At 39.7% G+C, this 24448-nt stretch overlaps 1 long non-coding RNA gene across 3 annotated transcripts in view; it reads left to right on the top strand.

The window, feature by feature from the left end:
* LOC138433836 (uncharacterized) overlaps positions 1-24448 on the top strand; it is a 151691-nt gene that overhangs the window by 43269 nt on the left and 83974 nt on the right. For 2 of the 3 annotated variants that reach the window (XR_011254484.1, XR_011254483.1), the window contains exons 2-4: positions 12075-12323; positions 14391-14553; positions 17724-17978. This is a non-coding gene — a long non-coding RNA (uncharacterized lncRNA). Of the gene's footprint in view, positions 1-12074; positions 12324-14390; positions 14554-17723; positions 17979-19574; positions 19929-24448 lie in introns of those variants that run through there. The other variant, XR_011254485.1, reaches the window with a different exon arrangement.

The following is a 24448-nucleotide window of genomic DNA, read 5'->3' as shown; positions in this document are numbered from 1 at the left end:
TTTCTTTAAATGTTTCCTGTGATCTTTTATGTGGCGTTCAATTTCATCTTCTTTTGAAATGTAAAAGATGACTTTCGGGGTTGTGGTTAGCATTCAGTGACACTAGCAGAAAATTAAAAAGTGTTTCTGAGTCTGCCTTTACCAGTCCCACGTTCGCAAACACTGGAGCTACCTGGGGTTGGCCGGGGAATGTCTGCTGCCACATTAGTGACGTGATAATGGCTTCACATATCACCTGGACATTAATAGAGTGAAACCACTTACTGCTTCTGAAAGCAGCTTTGTTCTCAGCTGGTGTCCTGGAGGCACTGTATGAGTACAATGGACTTTCTCTCATGAAGGTGAAAATCAGAAATTACCTAAAGTCATCTTTATTGCCCGGGTGTATTGAGGTGTGTGTGTGTGTCTGTGTGTTGTTCATCTTTGTTTAACGGGTCCACTGATATTTGATGGAAATGACCAAAATTCAGCTAGTTGTATAAAGTATATCCGAGTCTCCAATCTGCTCCGCTCTATGACATGCAAAACTTCTAATGACTGGGGACCTCTAACCCAGCTGCAACAGCCCATCAAAGGTGCAACTTTATTCTCTCATAACAGCCTTGTAATGTGATCAGCAGACATATCTGCAAACTTTTCCCTGAGCTGTGCAGATGTGGTCGTAAAAGAGGCGCGTATGCCGTTGTGTATTTCCTACTTTCCTCCGAAAATGAATTTGGTTTCTGATTATGGCAGTGTGGTTGCTTGCTGTATAAAATTTCCTACAGGTGTGCACTCTCTTAAAAGAAAGCCCAATCTATGAAAATCAGGAACTAAGAATGAGAATGATTCAGAGCTATTAATAATCTTATAAGACTCCCTTTTCTTTGTAAAGGTATTTTGCCAAAGAAGTCAATATATAAAAGGTTTCTCCAGTGCGTTTACAATATTCTTCAGTTAATCAAATGTAGATGTTTAGGTATTTTTCAGATAGGCCCCTGTCATATAAACTATAACATGAACATTATTAAATAATTAGCTTCGTGAGTTTTTGGTTGGGAAAATTATAAACCATGAATTGACTTGCTGTGTATTTTTTTATTTTAAAATTGAGCATATATATTTTACCTGAAAAAAAAATCAGGCCTTGAATTATTGTTCCTCAAAATAAAATGTATGGCTTCTAAAACTTAGTTTTGAGGTTTTAACCTATTTCTGCTCTGAGGAATATGGGCTTGTGAAACAGCATACATTCTTCGTATCACATTCAAAGTCTAATCTGGTTTTTCTAGCAATCACGTGGACAGGTGTAAACAGATAAATAGTCACCACGCACCATTGACTGCTATGGCTCATTTTTCATCTTTTGAAATAAAAGCCCAAGAGCATTTTTGTCAGAATAAATTGAAGATAAAAAAAGTTCTCTTTTGAAGTGGATACTTTGAACATGGCAGATTTGTAAGGAATTTTCTTTTGCCTTCGACTCCTTTTAAGATTTACTTCTACAAATTAGAATGTTATTTATTATACACAGTGTTTATCTGACCCTAGATTAAGGAACTGCTTTTGAGCCAGAGTTGAAGTTGTTTTAGTTTTTGTAATTTCAGATATATTATCTGGTTTAACACTAAATTTAAACATTTTAAATTAGCTGACTGTTCCCTTAACGAGCCACAGTTACATTCCTATGTAAAAGCTGAAAATATAAACACTCACATGTTCCTCTAAAGGACTCTCATCACATTATGATCTGAAATAATATCTCCTTAATGATTCTTCAAACAACATGGTCTGTGTTTTCTTTCTCCATGCAGACTTTTCACAAATAACACAGTCTACAGCAAGATAAACAGCACTTTAACGTGCTTTGCAACATGGAAAAAGGCAAGTTAGAAAAAGCAAATGAACCAAATATCTGTACTTGCAATAAGTTTATAGACCACTTTAACGCAGAATTCACAATAGCTATGTACATTGTTCTTAAGAATTTTAATATGTTTTTTTCATACAAGGCCATCCATCAGGTAACCAAAGAAGGCAAATTACCTACAGGGGAGATTCTGAAAAAGTCCAGAAATACTGAGTGATGTATGGTGACAGTGTGAGAATAAAATACTCAGTGAATTATAACAATACTGACTACTAGTAGAGAGACATGGTTGCCAAAATCAGGATCATATTAAAAATGGGCCTTCTTATTTAAGGTATAAAAAAATACCCTATCAATTCTGATCCACCTTCCATATTTAGAACAAAATGAAACAGTGTTTGTTTAAAACAAAATAAAACAAGGCTTCCAGCAAATCCCTCAAGACATTTCAAATCCTACATCAGATACGCCAGAATTAAAGAGCATTACATGGACTTCTCGACACAACTATAGAATCATTACCCATCGAGTTATAAGGAATGGCTTCCCTTCGAGTTCAGAGTTTGTTTTTTCCCCACAGTCAATGTTTAACCCACCAAACAGCTGAGGAAGGCCAGCTGTGTCAGTTTTGCCTTTCCCAGGGAATTCTGTTTAGAGAACAACACTGCAGCATGATATCCTGCATTGCTCTCCAATACAAGTTTCTTTGCCAAAATTCAATTTTGTGCTATATTCATTTCTTTTTAAAAAAATATTTATTTATTTGGCTATGCCAGGTCCTGTTTATAGCATCTGGGAGCTTTAGTTGCAGCATGCAAACTCTCAGTTACAGCACATGGGGTCTAGTTCCCTGACCAGGGATTGAACCTCAGCCCTCTGCATTAGGAGTGTGGAGTTGTAGCCACTGAACCACCAGGGAAGTGCCTATTTGCTCATTTCTTGAAGGACCCCTGGAGTTCATAAATAAATAAATAGAAAAATCTTTATACGTGCTCCATGCCATGGACCCGTGGGCATAAATAACATGATGTGAATTCAAATACACATCCTTTCTCATTCATTTCCATTTTCAGTGCCAACTTTGGCTCAATAGACAATGACCTTCAGCTTAGTGTGAAGGAAGCACCCAGTAAGTAATGCACGGAGAAGCGGTGCCCCTTCGAAGAATGAAACCCTTCAGAACAGCCAAGGGTAAGAATAAAACAAGCTCAGGAGAGCAAAATACTTAAGGATGTAGTTTCAATTTCACCTAAGGTGACCGAGTCAGGGAAATGTTCTCAAGCATGGTTTTGCTGATGACTTTTAAAAACACGATCCAAGAATAAGCTAGAAGATATTCACGACACTGGAGTTGAAATGGTCATGATCTGAGGTCTCCTGCTTCCTTCTTTATTGCACAGATCCCTCAGCTTCTCTAGAAGGAAAATGGAGGCATAAAGCCTTTCCACGTTTCTTAAAAGCATATTTCAAGGATTAAAGAAATCAGAAAGATCAAATCGCTATTTATCTAGGACTCTTTCTAACCAGTGGGGCATCAGGAGATACCCTGAAAGAGCTGATTTATGGAATCCCCAATTGAATCAGCCTTAGAGAGTTAATACAGCATCCACGGTGACAAATTTACTCACTACCAGTGAATTGCATTAGATCCATTATTTTTAAAGCACTTTTCCATCTGGGAAGAAAGTTGCAGCATAAATCCCATTCTTTTCAGTAGCATGGCTGGAAGGCATCAACCTTTTATGAGCTAGGAAAGTCAGGACTTTTCTTCTATTAATTTGCTAAGTATTCTCTGTCGCCCTGAGTTTTAACAAGATCAAAACATGGACAATGACAGAGGACAGGACAAAGAACAGAGAGGGGCCTTTTGTCCCTTTGGGCTGGGTCATCTTTTTATTCTGTGGAAGCTTGCTTCCTAGGATGACTTTGGCTCAAAATGGGTCCTGAGTTAACAACTGGAGATTCACTTTAGTTGAGATCTACTTCCAGGTAAGTCTCGAAATTTGAGCAACTCAAAATTTTAGTCAATTTAGCATGGTCTCCAGAGTTCCAAAAGCTGAGATGCCCTGTCCCTAAGCATTTCCACAGGGGCAGTATTATATAATGTTAGGAATATATACTGGAGAGCCCAGTGATCTGAGATCAACAATGTGCCACCACTGTTCACTGTTTGGTGAAATTAATTTCACCTCAGTAAGTTTCAGTGACATCCTCCATAAAATGGGAATAAGAATAAAAGCAAGTTACAGTGTTATGGTGGGCTTTCCAAGTGGCGCTAGTGTTAAAGAACCTTCCTGCCAAAGCAGGAGATGTAAGAGACTCAAGTTTGATCCCTGGGTCAGGACAATCCCCTGGAGGAGGGCATGGCAACCCGCTCCAGTATTCTTGCCTGGAGAATCCCATGGACAGAGGGACCTGGTGGGCCACACAGTCCATGGGGTTGCAAAGAGTTGGGCATGACTGAAATGACTTAGCACTCACGCACACACAGAGTATTATGGGAAGAGTAAGTGTGATAATGCACGTGAGCCTCCTAGCCTGGTGCTCGGCACACTGTAAACCATCTCTAAATGTTTGCTCTTATTATCATTAGTCCATTATCACGGACTTTCCTGATGTGTGACCTAAAGTTTCTGCTCAGCTCAAGACGGTGCCCTTAGTATTCTAGAAGAGTCTAGTAGACACTGGTTCAATCATCTAATGTGTAAATGAAGGACTTTAAACTTTTTCTGGCTCCTGTCAACACATCTCATCCATTAATTTTGAAGTGCCTATTCTGGACACTAACCTGAATGTTTTTATCCATTCATTCAGTGCCATGTTAGGGCCTCTGTGGGCAACTTGTATCAGTCCCTTGAAAAACAGATGAGACAGTTCTTATCTCTTGGTGTCATGAAAATACATGAAGTGACTTTATAAACAACATGAAGCATATCTGCACATATGGATGAGTTGGATTTGAATTTCATGCAATTTGATTCTTTGATAATGGCCTGGCGTGCTGTGGTTCACGGGGTCGCAAAGAGTCGGACGTGACTGAGCGACTGAACACTTACTGAAGGCTCACCAAAAGGCAATCACTGGGCTAAGGACCTTCTGTATATTATCCTTACAAGAATCCTACAAGGCAGACACTATTTTTATTATTCTAAACTTTGAACATAAGGGTTTGAATTCAGATTCGGTACCCTTAGCTATTACCCTAAACTACCATCCTAAGATAGGACTGATGGCTAAACCATTGGTCAAAAAGTCTAGATGTTTGTCCAGGACTGTCTGTCCCCTTTGAAGACTGAATCCTTATTCCTTGCCACCAGGTTGCACTGAATCAAACACAGTTTCATTGCATTTATTAGCAGCCATAATCCTTCACACTTTTATTTGTAATTTCCAGTTGACAGAGGGGTGTTGCATGCTTTGTTATTCAGACCTCCTCTTTTACCAGAAAAATCGCAAGGCTCTCGTTTATGTAATCCTCACCGGGAAGTCACTCTTGCCCATTGTTTGCCGCTCAGGAAGCTGAACCTTGGAGAGCGGACAGGACTAGACCCTGGCCACCACACTGATGAGTGATCAGTGTAGAGTTAAACCTAGGTCTTTTGATCAATATAAATAGTGAAATTATTGTTAGTCTTGAAAAATTGAAATGATGCATTTTACATGCTCAAAGGCAGAGAGATTTTATCCCTGCTGGGTGAACCATTGCATCCTTCCACCTTAGCTATTTCTGACTCACATTACTGAATCCCTCCCAAGCACTCAGTATAATCCACACAGAGCCTGACCACAAGGAATCTATGTGAGAGGGGAAATTAGAATCTTCAGTCAAAGATATAATAATAATAATAATGGCCACAAAGGAGGGATTAGAGTCAGGAGATTGAAGGAGTGTTTGCCAGGGAGGGGGAGGCCTGCAGCACTGACAAGGAGGGTGCTACTTTAGCGCGGGAGGGAGTTGGTGCCAAAGAAGCACAAACTGGTTTTCTCAGCAGAGAGCTGGTTAGATGACGGGGAGGCCAGAAAGCTCAGACTGGCACGAAAATGAAAAATGTCTTTGTTTATTAATTTTATGTTTTCTACCAGTTGTTCTCACGGACAGTGGTGCGAAATATTTTATGAAGTCAAATGAAAGGGTCACATGCCAAATGAAAAATCTGAAGTTCATAGTTTCGGTTATTTCATATTTTGTATTTCATTCATTTAAAAACAAATTCATGCAGTTCAGCTACTGCATCGAAACATCTCCGTGGAACACACTTAGGCAGCTTCCCTTTAAGAAAAGATGCTGGTCCTCTTTTTCAGATGGTCATTCAGTGATACAAACCTGCAGGACTGAGATAAATTGCTCCTGGAAACATTTTCCTCTTGGAAAATCACAGATGAGACTAAATGAGACATTTTATATATATAGTAGCAAACAGTCATAGGTACATTTCATTTTGAAAGTCCCATCTGTCTTGCAGCCCAAACAGGTTTTGACACTGCAGAGTGATCGCAGCACTTCAGGAAGAAGGAAGAGCAAGAGTCAGATACAGAACAGAATGTTGAAGAACTTACTACATTTTTACCATTTGGATGTTTTAAAAAATAAAAAAATATATAATTAGAACTGTAATTGTGTCTCGTGATACATGTGACCCCTCTATTTTGCAAGGTATGACTTGACTACTCCAGCCCAGCATTTAAATATAAATGCAGCTTTTATAATAAAAGAGAACCAGCAAAGCTTCTTGCTAGGATTAGAGTTTTAATTGATATCATTATAGCTAGAAGTTTGAACATGATGGGAATAATGACTCTGGTGTTTTTTGGCACCTTATTATTCATTTTACATCTTTATGTCAGCTATGTGCTCAAGTCCACAGAGTCTGTAATATTTAAATTAATAATGCAAATTTAACTATTGCCATTAAAGCAAAGAGCTAATTAGATCCCTACTTGCTGACTGGTGGGATGATGCAGTGAGTGAAATGGTTTGAGCCGATAGCTAATACTGCTAACACTGCCAGGAAAATGTGAATTAAATTCACTTGAGATTAAACAACCTCTAAGACTCCTAAGGAGGGGAAAATAAAAAGTGTCTCATTTCATTTTCTAAAAAAAAAAAAAAGAAAGAAAGAAAAAAAATCCATGAAGAGACACAAATAGCTCATCAAGCATCTCAGAGTAAGCTTTCTGAGAGATGGTGCAGTGATTTTGTGCTTTTCATTCTGTGCTTCTTCGTCCATGCACGGGGTGGAGAGGCAGTTTTCCTTGGGCCTCAGAATGTTGGCCTTCTTCCACAGTTTTCACATTCTAGACCAGAGAGGCCACGAAGCTGAACTTTACCTGTTTTATAAACACCTCTTAAAACAGCAGAAATGACAAGGAGAGGCAAACACATGCTTATTTCCAGTTCAGTTCAAGGGAGTCTGTCCAGCTGAGAAATGGTATAGAAAGGCATAAGCACATCCTCCATTTAATAGGTTGAGCTTTTATAATTGTCAAGAACAAAGCAAGGACTTCTTCACCCTGGCTTTCCCTCTTGACAAGAGGATCAGCTCACTCAGGGCTTCAGACTGGCTCGGTGGGAGCTGCTTCCAGAAGCGTGGGAAGCCTGGCCGCTTCCTCCTCTCTCTGGGCTCTGACTCTACCAGGGGGTTATATGAACACCTGGTGGAAAGCCAGGCTGACCCCACCTGAAGGTACGATGGAGCAGGAACTGGGCGTGAGCAAGGAAAAGGGGACTCGGCTCATAAGGCTTTTAAAAAATAAGCTTTAAATGTAATAAAAGGTGTACATCATGCTTATCAGGGCTGCCCCGGTGGCTCATTTGGTAGAGAACCTGCCTGCAATGCAGGAGACCCGGGTTCAATCCCTGGGTCTGGAAGATCCCTCAGAGAAGGAAATGGCAACCCACTCCAGTATTCTTGCCTGGGCAATCCCATGGACAGAGGAGCCTGGTGGCCTACAGTCCAAGGGGTCCCAAAGAGTTGGACACGACTGAGTGACTAACTACTTATGTTCATCAAGGGTGAGTTCCATATGTTATGTGAAAAGACTGTTTTTAAGAACAGTGCTCTTACTCTAAGGAAACCAATATTCGTCTCGTGTAATTTCATCAGATGACAGTTGATGTGCTAATGGACCCGTTTGTGAGGAATACTTTCCCACAGCAAGTAAACTCATGTTCTATAGTCTCAGCCTTCTCCTTCCCTTTCTCTGTGTTTATAAAGTCAAATGTGATTCCCCAAGGCAGAGCTGTCCGGTGTCCATCACTGCAGAAGGCTCTCCCCATAGTGAAGACAGCAAGTGAAGACTGATAGTGAAGAACCCCACCAACCAAAAATACCGTGCACTTTTGTCTTCAGCTTGGCAAGGAATGGCACTAAAGTGACAGCAGAAAAGGAATTTTAATTTCTAAAAGGCTATATAGGCTAATGATTCTTCTGGAACTGGTCTATATAGCACCAATAGTTTCTGTAAAATTACTTTTTTTTTAAATTTATTTTTTAAATTGGATTATTATTGCTAGAGGCAATGCTGTGACCAGTTCAGTTCAGTTCAGTCGCTCAGTCGTGTCCGACTCTTTGCGACCCCATGAACCGCAGCACGCCAGGCCTCCCTGTCCATCACCAACTCCCGGAGTTCACTCAAACTCATGTCCATTGAGTCGGTGATGCCATCCAGCCATCTCATCCTCTGTCATCCCCTTCTCCTACCGCCTTCAGTCTTTCCCAGCATCAGGGTCTTTTCAAATGAGTCAGTTCTTTCCTATTAGGTGCCCAAAGTATTAGAGTTTCAGCTTCAATGTCAGTCCTTCCAATGAACACTCAGGACTGATCTCCTTTAGAATGGACTGGTTGGATCTCCTTGCAGTCCAAAGGACTCTCAAGAGTCTCCTCCAACACCACAGTTCAAAAGCATCAATTCTTTGGCACTCAGTCTTCTTTATAGTCCAACTCTCGCATACATACATGACTACTGGAAAAACCATAGCCTTGACTAGATGGACCTTTATTGGCAAAGAAATGTCTCTGCCTTTTAATATGCTGTCTAGGTTGGTCATAACTTTCCTGCCAAGGAGTAAGCATCTTTTAATTTCATGGCTGCAGTCACCATCTGCAGTGATTTTGGAGCCCCCCAAAATAAAGTCTGTCACTGTTTCCACTGTTTCCCCATCTATTTGCCATAGAGTGATGGGACTGGATGCCATCTTAGTTTTCTGAATGTTGAGCTTTAAGCCAACTTTTTCATTCTCCTCTTTCACTTTCGTCAAGAGGCTTTTTAGTTCTTCTTCACTTTCTGCCATAAAGGGGGTGTCATCTGCATATCTGAGGTTATTGATATTTCTCACACAATCTTGATTCCTTCTTGTGCTTCATCCAGCCCAGTGTTTCTCATGATGTACTCTGCATAGAAGTTAAATAAGCAGGGTGACAATACACAGCCTTGACGTACTCATTTTCCTTTTTGGAACCAGTCTGTTGTTCCATGTCCAGTTCTAACTGTTGCTTCCTGACCTGCATACAGGTTTCTCAAGAGGCTGGGGTTTGGTAGCTACACTCAAAGAACCACCCACCCATTATGCTCATCTTTGAAAAAGTAGGATTGACTGGTCATTTTGAAAATAACCCCTTTCAAAAGGAAGTTGTATTAGAAAGAGTCCTTTAAGTTTGTTCTTTTAAACTTTCCTCCTTGGTGAAAGTCACTGCAGAATCCTACTGATCCTCAGAATTGAGTTACCAATATTCCATTGATTAGATATACTAATATGAATTTAACCAGAATTCTAAGGGTAGATATTAGGTTGTTGTCAAGTGTAAAATATTTTAAATAGCACTGTGGTTAATCTATTTATATTTGTATCCCGCCTCCCTACATTCTGGATGATTTCCTTAGAAAAGATTCCTAGAAAGAAGCTACATGATTGGTTTTTTAAAAGTGAACATTTTCATGGATCCTGAGAGAGATATATATATAGTCAAATTGCTTTCCCATTGACAATGCACCATGTGAACAGAATTTTACCAAGTGAAAGTGAAAGTCACTCAGTCGTGTCCAACTCTTTGCAAACCCATAGACGATACAGTCCATGGAATTCTCCAGGCAGAATACTGGAGTGGGTAGCCTTTCCCTTCTCCAGGGTATCTTCCCAAGCCAAGGATTGAACCCAGGTCTCAATCCCCCCAACTGAACAGCTGAGAAAACTTAACTAGCATCTGAAAACAAAATTTCCAAGGGGAAGGTTCAGCCCATAATAGTCAGCCTTATTTTTCCTGTTTATATCTACACTAGCAATCACAGTATGTTCTCCAAAATCCATGAGAAGCACGGGACTGGGGTGGGGGGTGGGTGTGGTGAGAGTCTCCCAGGGGATCGAGCAAGGAGGGAAGGGACAGAGAAGAAAGGCAGTTGAACTGACCTTTTCCCAGAAGCCTTCAGAGGAGTTTATGCCACCACAATCCGGGATCCTTGGGGCCAGCAAGTCCTCTTGAAGCTTTGCAGGATAGAACTGCCTGCAAACATTGTACACATGGTCAGGTGCCATGAGAGGAGTTCCCAGTGCCAATAGGCCAGCCTTTCATGTAGCATCTCTCCATCTCAGAAGCACAAACATGTGCATTCTTTTCCAGATCAGCTTTCCAGTTCAACTTTGCTTTCCTGAACAAGCATATTTATCAAGGTTGATGTGTGGGAAGTGCCTTTTCTTGTGTGCAGGTCCCCTTTGTCCCTCTTCCCATGCCTTAAAGAGCACTTAAAGAGAACAAGACTCTGACATTTTGTAAGAGTCACCTCTGAGACTGATTACTTCTGACTTCATAGGAAGACCCACTGTGCTTATTTTGATGCGATGCTGAGATGTAGTTATCCTGAGACAGTCTTTATTGAGGTAAGAGAAGGGAAATTAAGAGGCTAGAGAGGATGAAGGGTAGCTTCAAAAGTGCAGGTAGAGGGGGAAGTTTTTCCTGGTGGTCCAGTGGTTAAGACTCTGTGTTTTCACTGCTGAAGGTGTGGGTTCAACCCCTAGTTGGGGAACTAAGATCCCACAAACCATGAGGTGCAGCTTGAAAAAAAAAAAAGTACAGGTAGGACATAGAATGAGCTGAAATATCTTACCTGCTATATTTCAAAATAGAAGCAGTCCTATTCCATTAAAATACTATTTTGTAAAGTCTCATCTATCTCAGGAGAAAGTGCAAGCTCCCTAGTGTGGCACATACAGCCTTTCAGGAACCTTCTCTTTCCTCCAGTGGCCACTATTTGCCCTTCATGAGACACACTCCAGGCCTACTGATTCATTTTCAGTTCTAGGATTGTGTCACTTTCTTGTCTGGAGGGCTCTGTACCTGTGGATACCTTTGCCGCTAGGGACTTTCTCCTCCCTCCTCTCTGGCTCCCTCTCCTTGCTCCTCCTGAAATGTGCTTCTTCCAGGAAGCACTCCCTGACTATTCAAGACCTGGTTATTTTCCTTTCCTCTGGGCTCCCATAAATGCCTGTATACTCTGTTCTCATCCAAGTGCTTTCCCCACTGATTGAAATGCTCTTTTACCTATCTGCTCCCCAGCTATGCTGCTGGAGGGTAGAGACTATGTCTTGTTTGGTATTTTCATACCCATTCTTTTTTTATATAACAGTGCTTGACTCTGAGGAGGCACTCCATAAATGTTTGTTATGCTGGAAGTCTTAACTTAGGTTTCTTCTTTAGATGACGCGTGCTGACACTAAAATGTGCTGACTGTAGAGGTATTAGCATCTCGTTCCCATGTTTGAGCCACTGAATTGTAGACTGTCTGAATACCTTTTGCCACCACACAGCTATCACCTCTTTTTCTTACACACAGACAGACAGACACACACACACACCTATAGTTATTAAGCTACGTGGTTGAATCAGAATCTTGCCTACAACACTGCTTTATGCCCAGAAGGATTCTTACACATCCACATTGCCTTTATCCAGAAAATACTCTTCTTACTCTATTAACTCTTCTGCACAACTTTGGTGAGGAATTGATATAAGCCTAAATGTAGATAGGGCTTCCCTGGTGGCTCAGACAGTAAAGGACTTGCCTGCAATGCAGGAGACCCGGGTTCGATCTCTGAGTCATAATGTTCTATCCTTCTTCCAGTCTAAATAGCTGGGCTTGGGAGCCCACAGAAAGCCTCTTCAGAACCACCTGGTTGGCTGGGGTCTGGGAGAAGGTACTCATTTTTGTCACCCCTGTTGTTTCCAAAATCCAGCTAAGACCTGGCTAGATATATCAGGAAGCCTGTTATTCCTGAGGTTACAACGTAGTCTCCAGTGCCCTGCAAAACCTCGATGAAAGACACAGCCTGCTTTCAAAGAATTCAAACGGCTCAACTTCAAAGAGCGGCTTTGCTTAGAGTCACCTGGTGCCACCGTCTCGGTGCCTCCTGTCTGGAGGGAGTCTGGAAGCCGCTGCTTACCACCATCTCCTGCCCTCCTAACCAGTCGCTGGTTGCATTAAGGTAGGAAAGTTTTATGTGTATAATTTGTGAAGTTCCCTTAAGCAGACAGTGCTATATAAATGTGAAAAGCTGTTATTAATAATAAAGGTTGGCACACCTAAGAATACTGTAGAATTAAAGTAATGAGATTCTATTTTTAGGCAGACTTGCCAATAACATGCAAGTATGATAAAGCTGTGATTTAAAGCTCACTTTAACCTTCCCTTGCTCTAAAGAGTACATTTTCTGGGCCGCCTACACAGCAGTCAGCTGCCCCGAGCTCTATTAACGCTAATGGTGGAGCCAGGCTTGGAGCAGCAGCCTGCCTGCCTGGCTAAAAATAGGCTTTGGTCTTTGCGAGATGGGAGTGTGCCTTGCTGACCACTTGCTTCCAAAAGGTCTAGATCAGTCTCGCAGTCACCTTGCAAATCTTGACCACTGTCTTGGAAACGATCAAAAAAGCTTCCAAAATGTGTTGTGAAATTTTTATAGATCTATAATTATGTGAAGGTATAGGATATGTTTGGGAGGTTCAGTTATCTTTATTTTCAGATGTAAAGGTATTTAACAAAGGCCCGGGTTGGAAGGGATTCACAATTAAAAAAGAAGTCTCTCTCCTCAGGGGGAAAAAAAAAAAATGATTAGCTCTTCCTCCACTAATGTTCAGGTCAATGCTTTGTCAATAACAGTAACTCTTCTTCACCAATTTAGTGCAGCCTATAAAGATCGTTATGACTCATAATTACAGATGCAGATTTATGTCAAAATGCATATATAAATCTCTGGTTCTGGCTGTGGGTCACCTCTTATCAGAAAAAAGATTTGTGTAAGGAGACAATCTCCTTGATCCCTGTGGGTAATTTTTTTTTTTTTGGATTTTGGGGGCAGAATTATAAGGGTTTGCTACCGATGACACAAATATGACCCAAGGCACATTACAGATTCACAGCTGGAGGGAGTGAGGAGCTGGCTGGCTTTGATGGTGGGTAGTGGGGGAGGAGGAGGAGGTAGCCGGGGAAATACACGTTCTGGGATTATTGCTCTCTGGCTAAATCAAGACCACCTTTTCAACACCTGCAGGCCAGCCACTATAAATCAGAGGAAAGATGATTACCTGAACAGAAGGAGATGAGTTTTAAAATGACTGAGACTTCCTGAGGCTGAAGTCTACCATGTGATTCAGGGACACAGGGAAACCTAAGTAGTCAAAGGAGATGTTAGGTTGGCATTGCTCAGGATTCTCACATAGCAGGATTTGTTTTGTGAAGCATCTCCTGCTAAGATATCTGAGTTTTGAACCATCATCCAGACTCCAGAAAACAATCTGCCTGGTGATAGGACTCCCCAGCACCTGGAGGATGGGGGAGGTACAGCCACCTTTCTGTGGGAACGTGTCCCGACTCTGTGTGCTCAGGTGCTCAGCTGTGTCCGACTCTGTGACCTCATGGACGGAAGCCTTCCAGGCTCCTCCGTCCTTGGAAATTTTCCAGCAAGAATACCGGAGTGGGTTGCCAATTCCTCCTCTAGTGCATCTCCCCAACCCAGGGATCGAACCCATGTCTCCTGCATTAGCAGGCAGATTCTTTACCACTCCACCACCTGGGAAGCCCATACCATCTCTGTGTAACTGCTGAAAAACTGCTGAAGATTCTGCATAGTCCCTGTTGGAATGCTGGATCTGGGAGGTTACTAAGACTGTGCCTGGAAATCCCTTTTTTTTTTCCTACCTGCAGATCTCAAATTTGTACACCTAGACAATAGGTGTTTAATATGGTAACTCTCAGATGGTGCTCATAAAAATACATAGAAACTTAAACACCTATCTGTGCTTAGTCGCTCAGTCATGTCTGACTCTTTGTGAGCCCATGAACTGTGGCGTGCCAGGCTTCTCTGTCCATGAGGATTCTCCAGGCAAGAATACTGGAGTGGGTTGCCATGCCCTACTCCAGGGCTCTTCCCAACCCAGGGATCAAACCCAGGTCTCCCGCATTGCAGGCAGATTCTTTACCATCTGAGCCACCAGGGAAGTCCATTTACCTGTCTACCCTGTGACAAATTCTACTACAAATTCTACATTTGTACTCCTAGGAACACCCTAGGAATGCATATGCCCACGAGAAGACTTGCACAAAGATGTGCATCACAGCTTTACTCACGACAGTCCAGCCCAGATGACCCTAATGTCCATCAACAGCTGAATGGATGAACAAACTGCCTTCTTTCCCTACACTCATCAATAAGAAGGAATGAGGTAACGATACCCACACAGCAAAGATGAATCTAAATGTGTTGCATTATATGAAAGAAGCCAGATACAAAAGAGTCCATAATGTGTGATTCTATTGAGATAAATTTCAAGGACAGGCAAAGCTAGTCTATAGAAATAAAAATCAGAGTTCTAGCTACTTCAGAGCAAAGAGGGTTATTGACTAGCAAGGTGCACAAGGGAACGCTCTAGGTGATGAGAATGTTTTATATCCTAATCTAGGCAGTGGTTAACATGGTATATAATATGTTAAAAAATGATTGAGCTGTATGTTTACTTGAGACTTGTGCTATTTACTGTTTGTAAATTATAGCTTAAATAACAAATTTTAAAAACTCTCTGAAAAACATACGTGGAGAAAAGCTTACTTTGTGAGAACAATCACGAACAGACAAAGATAAAATCATGAAGTTAATCTAAAGAGCAAATGAAAAAAAAATGAGCCTTTCACTTCTCACTTTTATCATAGGACATGAAAATGCTGGGGTTTAGGAAATTAAAGTCATTATACGGTATGCTTAGGAATTCACCTGTAGGTTTATTTTGAGAATGTTCCTGTTAAATTAGGAGGTGTTTCATTTGCATGTTTTCCCTAGGAAATGATGTTGTTTAAACGTGAACAGTCAGGAAATAGATATTTTAGGTTGATTCATCACTTGTCTTAGCAAGAGATCAATTAACTAATGATACCATTGGCCTCAAGCATTCTTCAGTAAAATGTATTTCATCCTCTTGAATATTTAGATTAATTAAGGTATGAGGCTATGTTGTTTTTATGACAAAAAATTGATATTAAATACACATTTCCTATTTTTTCATGCACTAAAACTAAGTTATATTTGTCTTTATTTGTATAAAGACTTCCAAGTTGTTAAAGGAAATCTTTGGAGTACTTGCCTTCCTGTGTTGCTAATGAAACAAAGAAGGCTTACTTTCTAAGAACGATCATGACAGAATTTCCATGTGGCATCTGCTACTCATTATTCAGCTGACATTTCCATTTCTGAAACTCTAAAGTTTGTCTGAAATTATTAGTGACATGTATAAAACACTTGCAGAATTTTAAAATGGACCCTAGAGATCACCAAGTCCTTCTCTCTCATTTAAGATGAGGAAACTGAAATCAGGAAAGGCTAAGTGACTTGCCCAGGGTTCGACTTCTTTGGCCGACTTCTTAGGTAGAATTGGAATGCTTCCCTTGAACTTTGTGATAACAGCAGATTCTATGATCAAAGAGATATCACGGCTGCATCATTGTTGAACATGTGCTTCTTTTAGGAAATGGAAAATTGTCTTCAGAACGTAAAGTATTTCATAGTCCTGAAAATGCTGTTCCCAGTCACTAGTTTGCCCACAGCGAAACTCCTGTCACCAACATTAGGCTAAGCCTGTCTGTCTCCCTTACCTGCACCATTGCATTTAGAAACTTGTGAATCAATATAATGTATAAAATCTGGTTTAGGGGCTGCGTTGCCTTAGTTCACTTCTGATTTCACTACTTACGAGCTATGTGGCAGATTAAAGTGTGCTCAGTCGTGTCTGACTCTTGGTGACTCCATGGACTGTAGCCTGCCAGGCTCCTCTGTCCATGGAATTCTCCAGGCAAGAACACTGGAGAGGGTTGCCATTCCCTTCTCCAGGGGATCTTCCCAACCAGGGATTGAACCCGAGTTTTCTGCATTGCAGGCAGATTCTTTACCACCTGAGCCACCAGGGAAGCCCAACTTGCACTCAAATCTCAGCTTCCTAATCTGGCAAATGGGGATAATGATAGAATCTTATGCCATGTTTTTAAGCTTTAAATTAAATGGTATAAGTCAAGTCAGCCTGGTACTTAACAAATATCTAATAAATGTTAGCTAATAGGTTATTTTGGAATTTCCAAAAAGGAAATTATACTCTGATTTATTTTGTTTGATTTTCCCACTGCCCCTTTTTTTGCATATACAGCTCAGTACCTCAGATATACTGTTCTCTCCTCCGTTTTCAGGACCCTCTCAACTCTAGCTCCCTCCATCATTTCCCAGCTGGTCTTACACTCACCCCTGATCTGCCTGATTTCCCACGTACAGCTCACAGTATACATTTTAGCACTTGACTCTTGGTCTTATAATGCTCTTTAATTATTTCATCTGATGTAAGTTATATAATGTATTTCTTTTGCATCTTTAACAGGACCTAGCGTAGTGTGAAGGGCATGTAGCAAATGCTTGAAAAATCATTGCATCAAAGAATTAAAATAGAAAACCTTCAAAATATTAAGCCTTGATTCCACTGATGGCTGGTGAACTATTTTAATGGAGGTCATCTATTAAATCTGTTTTATAATATTTTAAATAACTTTATGCAGTAGGAGCATTGTAGCCAGAAACAAACAAACAAAAGCAACACATGCAAAAAACACAAAAACCTTGCCTGGAGTGGGGTTGTGACATGTGCCATAGCTCAAATTCTGAAAATCTGGTGTTTCCTTTTTAGTTCTGTTATAGTGCCCGCAATCTAGTGTGAAGACCAAAGTCCTGTTTTTGATTTATGTGTCAAATAATGACGTAAGGCTACAAAGAACAAATGAAACCATATCACCAGCTCAGGCTCATGCTCATGGCCATACTCTTTAAAATATTAGGAAATAACAGAACTGTCAGGAATATAGCACAGTAATATTAGTAACTGCAAAGAACAAAAAATAAGATATATCAACACGTATAAAGTTTAAATATGTTTACATCAGTAGTATAAAGGAAAATAAAAGTGAAAGATTGAAAAAGTGAAAATAAAAAACCATACAACAATAAAACTTATGGTTGACATTTTATACATTTACATATATATTTTTATGGATCTCAGGGATAGAGACTGTTTTGTCACAAACTTTCAAGAAAGCAGCCCAAATACTTGGATTTTATAGTGATATTGTACTAGAATCCTTTCATACCTTTTTCATGCTATGATTTTAAAAATTTCACAAAAGATCTCTCTCAAGTATACTTAAGAATGTAGAATTGCTTGGACAGTTGCCATTCATCCTGGAACTTTAACCTTTTCAAGGCCTTGGTCCAATTTTGTGATTTATGTAAACAATAATTTTTTTTTTCCTGTTGACAAATTCATCACTAACTTAAGCATCAGAATTTTACTTTGTGTGTAATTCCTAGGTAGTGGCCAAGATATCCTAAGTGCCGCAAGAAACAAAGCCAGGGAATAAGGAGTTCCCCCTGGTGGGCTGCCGTCTGTGGGGTCTCACAGAGTCGGACACGACTGAAGCGACTTAGCAGCAGCAGCAGCCACTGTCCGTTGCTAAATGACTGTGCTCGACAGGAACAAGGCTTGTTGGGACACATGTGGCAAAGAGCTTTGCCTCCTCACAGGGCCTGTGTTCATCTGCAGTTCGCTCACACAGCCACGCAACTGTAGGTAATATAAAGGGTGTTTGTGGTATTATTGTCTAATTTTTCTTAATTCATCCAACCATCCATCCAACAAAAGTTGAATACGTATTCTGTACCTAGCAGAAAAGAAAACACAAACAAACGCTCCTGTCCTCATGGAGCCTAATTCTAAGACCTTCTTCTTCTTGCTCCTTCTTGTTCCTTTGCCTCAGTTCCACCTTTAGGATTTTGACAATAGTAGTAAATAATTGTCTGTATTTGTGTGGTCAGTAAGGATTTTCATTTCAGTATTATTTGTTTTATGCTATATTGAATATACATGTCTCCTTCTTAAAATGCAGTATGAAAGTGAAAGCGTTAGTTGCTCAAAGTGTCTGACTCTTTGTGACCCCACAGACTGTAGCCTCCCAGGCTCCTCTGTCCATGGGGTTCTCCAGGCAAGAATACTGGAGCGGGTTGCCATGCCCTTCTCCAGAGGATCTTCCCAACCCAGAGATCGAACCCAGGTCTTCTGCATTGCAGGCAGATTCTTTACCATCTGAGCCACCAGGGACTCCCAAAGTATAATCCAAAGATATATTAATTAATTTAAAAAGGCTGATATCATTTCTTTCTTTAGAACGTTTGCAGTGGAGGTGTTTTCTTAGTAAACTGTCATGGGAGCATTTTTTTTTAATGAGAAGAATTGGAACTATTTCAGTGGAGCTTATGTGCCTGAGTGTCTATAATACTTGAACAATTAGTTAACGGATTGATGGGCCCATTAATATTTTGCAGAAGCTAGTTTTGTTTGTGGTAAATTACATTTTACTTTTTTCACTTCCAAAAATTTATTTATTGTATTATTTGGCCAACCAATGCTTCTTTTTGCTATTATAGTATATGCTAATAATATTATCTGGAATCTAGTGGTCATGGCATGGACTTACACCTTTAGATATGAGCGATGGGCATAATGTCAATATCACAGCTACATTTTTGATTCTTGGCAAGGGTGGTTAACAGAGTATGTGATTCAGGTTGCACACTAATATTGTTAGCAACCTATTACACTGTGCTCAGTGGAGCAGAACTCAGGACATCCTAAGATGTTAATTATTCCTTTAGGTGATGGCGGCTTGATGAAGTATTAGAAAAGGTGGACATAGAGATTAAGATGAAGTAGGATTTCTCTGCCACATCAAAACTTTCAGAATTGTTCATGATACATACATCCCTGTGACTACAGTGAGATTACCAGGAAATGGAGAAAGCATTGCTAATTGAGTAGGTTTTAAAAAAAATAAGGGAACACAAGCCCTTTCTGTTTTAAAGGGAAGTTTTTTCAAGCACTATGTATGGCTGCCCCACATTATTCCACTCTACAGAGGCAGTCAGTTATCTGTATCATATATATATACATTCCAGGATAGAGAGCTATGTAGGAATTATAACTGGAAGCAGAGAGCAGTTGAGAATTTATGAATTGCGATTATGAATGGAAGCTATGGGTGGCAGTCAAAAATAAGCTGGGTCCATATCTATGAATCTGAGACAGACTTTTGGAATATGCCTCTGTTTTCTAAACATTTCTAAAGAGTTTCTTTCCATTCTTTTTGTTTTTTTAATTTCCTGCAGTTCTTGGAAGTCATAAGAAGATGCTTCCCTTTACTGGTTATGGGACTGAACTAAATGAAAATTATAAAATGAAATGATTTTTTTAAGTAATGCTTATATTTTGCTTTCCATCTGTCAAACATTTACAAAGTAAAGAAATTGCTTTATTTCCCCTTAATCTAACCCTATGAGATTAGAGCACTTGAGTGTCTCTTCAACAGCTGAGGAAACAGAGGCACAGTAGGATCAAGAGCTTTCCTGAGCTCACATAGCTAGTGTTCAGGTGTGGGCTCCACAGCCCATGCTTTGAACCAGCTTTTTACAATGCCTGCCAGGTTTTGGCAAGAGAAAATAAAATTCTGTATTATTCTTGTGTTTGTTTGTTTTTTTAATCTCATGCTGTTTATTCATAAAGGTCAAATTCACATCTTTTCCAGATGGACATTTGATGGTTCTTTGTGGAGGATGGTTCCTGATAACTTTTCAAAGATCTCGTTGACTTAAGGGCTTATTTCCAACTTTGAAAGTTGCCGGGTCTGAGCTGCTTAAAATTATCTGGTGCTTACTTGCAACCTTTTTAGTAAACGCCCTTCTCGCTTAGGGTGGCTTTGGTATTTCATATTTAGTACAAGTGTCTGCTACCTGCCCTTAGAAAATATCTTGGCTTTATGTCTCCCAGACTGCTTATTGCTGAAGGCAAAATGAGGAATGGAGAATGGTGGAATTTCACTGTGCTCTAGAAATTAGGTACAACTACTACATTAAAAGCAACAGCAGGTGCTATAAATCTGAACTTTGTTTAGGGGGGAAAAAAGAATAAAAGTAAAACATGAGAATGGGTAGGCTACTAAATTGCCAAGTTGAAGACAGTTTTCCTAAAGAAACAATTACGGCTTTCTACAAAGAAATCATGTTTCGTTTTGGATTGCACTTAAAATGTGAAGGTATAACGCAGATTTCTAAATAATTAATCATTCATTCAATTTCTACAAAATCATTTCATCTCCTTCAGGACACTTTTCTTTTTCCAATATTTAAAAATATTTTCTTATTATCTGAAGTAATTAATAATTATTATAGAACATCTGGAAATATATGAATAACCCAGAATATCACAATATAGAGATACATGCTGTTAACATTTTAGTATAGATTCTTCCAATGTTTATTTTATACACACATACTTTTTAATGTAACCTACTCTTGTCACTTAATATATCACAGAATCTTTCCATCTCATTAAATATTTTTGATACGATCATTTTACTAGTGATTATATCATATCTTAACCAAACCATTATGCTGGAAGTTGAAATTGTTTCCAGTTTTACACCATTATAAATAATGCTGCAATGAGCACATTTGTAGCTAACTCTTAGTGTATGTATATTTGTGATTATTTTTTCTTAGGATAAATTTCTGTAACTGGACTTGTTGACACCAAGTGTTTGGGAAATATACTGCCTAATTGTTTCTCCAGAAAGTTACCAATTTACAGTCATACAATATGGCATTTCTGATCCTTCTTTTGTGTAGTTTTGGTGAGCTCTTATTTTTTTTTTTTTTCACCAGCAAAGCAGGGCCCCTCTGTGTCCATGTGTCCAGTGAACAAAGGATGAGCTGAGACAGTTGATCAGTCACCTGGCCATTCATTTCCACCTCTACCTCAGGCTGCATATTTTGCTCTATTGCACTTTGGTAAGGTTGTCACAAAGGATAGAGAAATGGTAGGGAGCAGGATGAGGAAAGAAGCAAACACACTGTCTGAAACCTAAGTCTTTAGGATATAGTACCTTCCACGGACAGACTTGGAATAGAGGGGGAAAAACTATGCTTCTTATTTTTAGTCATTTTCGTGATTTATCAGCATTTGGAATGCTATATTAGAGGGTAAGAAAGGAAACTAACCAGTAAAAAGAAGTCCTGTTGAGTTCTTTGTTCTGCCCCGCTCAGCGTGTCCTTTCCATGGTGTCTTGGGATTCCCCCTTGGCAAGACATATGTAAACCCAAGCTGTCACGCATTGATCCTAGAGAAAATTGGAAGCCATTTAGCCTATGGATTGAGTGTAAATGTACAAGATCTCCCCCGGTTCCTCACCTGTGGTCAACAGTAGCTTGCTCTAGTAAGCTAGCATGATTACAGTCCTTAATACCACAGAGAAAGACTTTATAAGTTGAGCTGGACTCTTGGAAGAATGATAACCGCCCTTAACTCTTAAAGTGGAGGTCTCCAATCTCCAGGATCTAATTAATGCCTGATGATCTGAGGTGGAGCTGATGAAATAAATAATGTTAATAATTTATTAACTCAATGCAATGCATTTGAGTCACCCTGAAACTATCCCCTCCACCCCTGGTCCATGGAAAACTTATCTTCCATGAAACCAGTCCCTGGTCCCAAAAAGCCTGGGGACTATTGTCTTAAAGAACTACTTCATCTTTAAACAGAGATTTAAAAACATCAAATCCCAGCTTTTAATTTTTAGAAAATAAATGATCAATCATTTTTGGTTCTCACATATATTGTATATGAACAAAATAGGAAAACATAAACTTGTAGGGATCTACCTCAAACACAGTAAAAAAAAAATCACTTGTTCAAATAAGATGAATTTATTTTGGATAAAAATACTGTTGATTAAAAGCACCACCTCTTCTTTTTATTATGTATCCAGTTATGTATACAAAATAAACCACAGGGACAACTGCTTTAATTCTGTATAATTTACTTGTAGACTTACATGGAGCAGAAATACTGTTTTCCTTTCTTTACTTCTTATGAACAAGCAAAGTAAGTAATTTAGTTTGAAAAGTCTTGGAGACTAGGTCAGTTGAAGCTGATGTGGTCCACTGATGACAAAAAAGAAAGTGGATCTCTCATAATAAAACATCTAGTGAATAGATATGATTACAGCAAAATATATTACATAACCCAAACATGAACTTATATGTTGGCTGTATGCCTCCAGAGTGGTTGACAGAAATAGGCTTAGTCCAAGGCATATGTAAACCCAAGATGTCACGCATTGATCCTAGAGAAAACTAGAAGCCGTTTAGCCTATGAGTTGAGTGTAAATGCACAAAAATTGAATTGGCTTGATGGGCATTCCAAACTCAATTACTCAAAACAAGGTTTTCTTCTGTTACATTTATTCTTTATAAAATAAACTGGTGCCACTAAGTTATCCTGTGTTCTAAATGTAACCTTTTGCCAAAATTCCTTAATTCAAAACAGTCAGTTTATTGCATGTCATATACCTCTTCTTAATCTAGACAAATACAGCTGTTTCAGACTCCATAAGAAGATTTATTAGCCTGTATTTTTAGTATTTTGACTTGCTCACCATAATTAGCCGTGTTGTTTCCAACTGAATAGTCTTCACTTGACGGTGTATTTATAGTGATGGGAGAACTTTATCAAAACTGATGCTCTTGAGAGAAAAGAAGACTTTGGAGCTACAAAATACACTCTGACGATGAGTTTGTTAATATCATTGGCACGGTATGACAGACTGTAACCAGGCCAATGAACAACCTCACTCATCTGCAGTTACAAGTTTTTTTTTTTTTCCTAAAGACCAAAATCATTTCTTGAAAGAAGAGGAAAGAGTGGCTTAGAACAGGAAACAGACCTCCATATTTGAGAACTGTAGCCAGTCAGGACCAATGTAACATATGGATATGCAAAGAAAAGTGTGGAAATGTTAGTTACTCAGTCATGTCAGACTGTTTGAGACCCCACGGACTGTGGTCCACCAGACTCCTCTGTCCACGGGATCCTCTGGGCAAGTATACTAGAATGGGTTGCCGTTTCCTTCTCCAGGGAATCTTCTCGACCCAGGGATTGAACCCATGTCTCCTGCATCACAGGTGGATGCTTTACCACTGGCCACCAGAGAAGCCCAAAGCAACATGTTTTCTTTTTTTTTTTTTTTAATATGGATACCCAAAGGAAGCATCTTCTCAAACAAGGAAATGCAAAATTCTCATCCACTATATTCAAGAAATGATGAAAAGAAAGCAGTTTAACCTTTTTTTCTGATGGAACTAAGCTTCTATGGCTTCTTGAAATAGTAGTAAATACTTGCATACTCTATCTTGAGATGAAACCTCTAAGTCAGACCCAAGCAAGAGTATCATGCAATGCCATGGTTCTCAGACTCCGATACGATTAAAACTCCAGGCATTTGACTGCAGTGTCTTAGGAGGTCTGGGGCTGGTTTACTCTTGTGTCACCCAGAGCAGACCTGCTTTTATCTAAACTCTACCCTGGATAGCTTTCTAAGCATACACTTAAAGGAAGGCTTCCTTAGTAACAGTGACAATAATAACAGCAACAGAAAAGTATTATGATTTAGTAATTGTTTAATAATGATTCAATCATAACCAGAATCTTAACTCAGCCATAGACAGCAGCACTGGAAGATGTTCTAATGCTTTTAGAGGCTAGTATTTGAAAGAGAAATTAGAGTAGTCCTGTACCCAGCACATAATAAATGCTTAATAAATGTGGAATGACTGGATTCGTGAATAAAAGAGAATGGAATAGGGTTGCACCAGTGGTTTAAAGACCTAGATTCGAATCCTGTTTTCTTGAGGGATCTTGGCTTCCTCTCTGCACCCGTTTCTCAAACTGATTCATTTTGAGGTCCCATACAGTTCCACCTGGAATTGTGACCAGAATTCCACTGTGTTGGAAGGAACTGGAAAGTGAAAGAGCAGTTAGCAATGCTAAGGATCAGGTTAATAAAGATCAAGCCACCAACAGGATCTACAATATCCAGTAAGCTTGCCTGGAAAGCTGAATATCACTTTGCTGTTCTATTCAAAGCAATTTCACACACACATGCTCAAAATACCTTGAGCATCATTTTGTAAATAACAAAACCAAGATT

Source organism: Ovis canadensis, chromosome 2, assembly GCF_042477335.2.
Source record: "Ovis canadensis isolate MfBH-ARS-UI-01 breed Bighorn chromosome 2, ARS-UI_OviCan_v2, whole genome shotgun sequence".
NCBI classification, from domain to species: Eukaryota; Metazoa; Chordata; class Mammalia; order Artiodactyla; family Bovidae; genus Ovis; species Ovis canadensis.
Note: the sequence above shows the minus strand (reverse complement) of the source record. Positions and strands in the feature narration are given on the sequence as shown.